Source organism: Heptranchias perlo, unplaced genomic scaffold (assembly GCF_035084215.1).
Source record: "Heptranchias perlo isolate sHepPer1 unplaced genomic scaffold, sHepPer1.hap1 HAP1_SCAFFOLD_943, whole genome shotgun sequence".
Classification (NCBI taxonomy): Eukaryota; Metazoa; Chordata; class Chondrichthyes; order Hexanchiformes; family Hexanchidae; genus Heptranchias; species Heptranchias perlo.
In genome coordinates, this window is record NW_027139985.1 from 65,707 (window position 1) to 69,283 (window position 3,577).

Genomic DNA, 3,577 nt, shown 5'->3' on the forward strand with positions numbered 1-3,577 from the left:
GTAATGTGATGAAAGTTACTTTGGACGTAGGGCGCTTGCCTTGTCTGTGATATTTTGAACACTGGGTATTGTTGGACGGAGAGAGCACGCTCAGCTGCGAACCGATGAGGGGGTGATGGAGCCATCACTGTCGAACCTGCTGGGAAACTCTGCTGAATTATCGTCATCAGGAGATTGAAAGGTCCCTGAACAATTCCAAGCCCAAAACACTTCCTGCTTCTTCCATCGTAATCTGTTTATTTCATAGTTATTCTAACACACACTCTCCTACTCTAACCCATTCTAACCCACACTCTCCGACTCTGACCCATTCTAACCCACACTCTCCTACTCTAACCCATTCTAACCCACACTCTCCTACTCTAACCCATTCTAACCCACACTCTCCTACTCTAACCCATTCTAACCCACACTCTCCTACTCTAACCCATTCTAACCCACACTCTCCGACTCTGACCCATTCTAACCCACACTCTCCTACTCTAACCCATTCTAACCCACATTCTCCTACTCTAACCCATTCTAACCCACACTCTCCTACTCTAACCCATTCTAACCCACACTCTCCTACTCTAACCCATTCTAACCCACACTCTCCTACTCTAACCCATTCTAACCCACACTCTCCTACTCTAACCCATTCTAATCCACACTCTCCAACTCTACCCCATTCTAACCCACTCAACTCTAACCCTCTCCTACTCTAACCCATTCTAACCCCACACTCTCCTACTCTAACCCATTCTAACCCCACACTCTCCTACTCTAACCCATTCTAACCCACACTCTCCTACTCTAACCCATTCTAACCACACTCTCCTACTCTAACCCATTCTAACCCACACTCTCCTACTCTAACCCATTCTGACCCACACTCTCCTACTCTAACCCATTCTAACCCACACTCTCCTACTCTAACCCATTCTAACCCACACTCTCCTACGCTAACCCATTCTAACCCACACTCTCCTACTCTAACCCATTCTAACCCACACTCTCCTACTCTAACCCATTCTAACCCACACTCTTCTACTCGAACCCATTCTAACCCACACTCTCCTACTCTAACCCATTCTAACCCGCACTCTCCTACTCTAACCCATTCTAACACACACTCTCCTACTCTAACCCATTCTAACCCACACTCTCCTACTCTAACCCATTCTAACCCACACTCTCCTACTCTAACCCATTCTGACCCACACTCTCCTACTCTAACCCATTCTAACCCACACTCTCCTACTCTAACCCATTCTGACCCACACTCTCCTACTCTAACCCATTCTAACCCACACTCTCCTACTCTAACCCATTCTAACACACACTCTCCTACTCTAACCCATTCTAACACACACTCTCCTACTCTAACCCATTCTAACCCACACTCTCCTACTCTAACCCATTCTAACCCACACTCTCCTACTCTAAACCCATTCTAACCCACACTCTCCTACTCTAACCCATTCTAACCCACACTCTCCTACTCTAACCCATTCTAACCCACACTCTCCCACTCTAACCCATTCTAACCCACACTCTCCGACTCTAACCCATTCTAACCCACACTCTCCCACTCTAACCCATTCTAACCCACACTCTCCTACTCTAACCCATTCTAACCCACACTCTCCTACTCTAACCCATTCTAATCCACACTCTCCTACTCTAACCCATTCTAACCCACACTCTCCTACTCTAACCCATTCTAACCCACACTCTCCTACTCTAACCCATTCTAACCCACACTCTCCTACTCTAACCCATTCTAACCCACACTCTCCGACTCTAACCCATTCTAACACACACTCTCCTACTCTAACCCATTCTAACCCACACTCTCCTACTCTAACCCATTCTAACCCACACTCTCCTACTCTAACCCATTCTAACCCACACTCTCCTACTCTGACCCATTCTAACCCACACTCTCCTACTCTAACCCATTCTAACCCACACTCTCCTACTCTAACCCATTCTAACCCACACTCTCCTACTCTAACCCATTCTAACCCACACTCTCCCTACTCTAACCCATTCTAACCCACACTCTCCCACTCTAACCCATTCTAACCCACACTCTCCGACTCTGACCCATTCTAACCCACACTCTCCTACTCTAACCCATTCTAACCCACACTCTCCTACTCTAACCCATTCTAACCCACACTCTCCTACTCTAACCCATTCTAACCCCACACTCTCCTACTCTAACCCATTCTAACACACACTCTCCTACTCTAACCCATTCTAACCCACACTCTCCTACTCTAACCCATTCTAACCCCACACTCTCCTACTCTAACCCATTCTAACCCACACTCTCCTACTCTAACCCATTCTAACCCACACTCTCCTACTCTAACCCATTCTAACACACACTCTCCTACTCTAACCCATTCTAACCCACACTCTCCTACTCTAACCCATTCTAACCCACACTCTCCTACTCTAACCCATTCTAACCCACACTCTCCTACTCTAAACCCATTCCAACCCACACTCTCCTACTCTAACCCATTCCAACCCACACTCTCCTACTCTAAACCCATTCTAACCCACACTCTCCTACTCTAACCCATTCTAACCCACACTCTCCTACTCTAACCCATTCCAACCCACACTCTCCTACTCTAACCCATTCTAACCCACACTCTCCTACTCTAACCCATTCTAACCCACACTCTCCCTACTCTAACCCATTCTAACCCACACTCTCCCTACTCTAACCCATTCTAACACACACTCTCCTACTCTAACCCATTCTAACCCACACTCTCCTACTCTAACCCATTCTAACCCACACTCTCCTACTCTAACCCATTCTAACCCACACTCTCCTACTCTAACCCATTCCAACCCACACTCTCCTACTCTAACCCATTCCAACCCACACTCTCCTACTCTAACCCATTCTAACCCACACTCTCCTACTCTAACCCATTCTATCCCACACTCTCCTACTCTAACCCATTCTAACCCACACTCTCCTACTCTAACCCATTCTAACCCACACTCTCCTACTCTAACCCATTCTAACCCACACTCTCCTACTCTAACCCATTCTAACCCACACTCTCCTACTCTAACCCATTCCAACCCACACTCTCCTACTCTAACCCATTCTAACCCACACTCTCCTACTCTAACCCATTCTAACCCACACTCTCCTACTCTAACCCATTCTAACCCCACACTCTCCTACTCTAACCCATTCTAACCCACACTCTCCTACTCTAACCCATTCTAACCCACACTCTCCTACTCTAACCCATTCCAACCCACACTCTCCTACTCTAACCCATTCTAACCCACACTCTCCTACTCTAACCCATTCTAACCCACACTCTCCTACTCTAACCCATTCCAACCCCACACTCTCCTACTCTAACCCATTCTAACCCACACTCTCCTACTCTAACCCATTCTAACCCACACTCTCCTACTCTAACCCATTCTAACCCACACTCTCCTACTCTAACCCATTCTAACCCACACTCTCCTACTCTAACCCATTCTAACCCACACTCTCCTACTCTAACCCATTCTAACCCACACTCTCCTACTCTAACCCATTCTA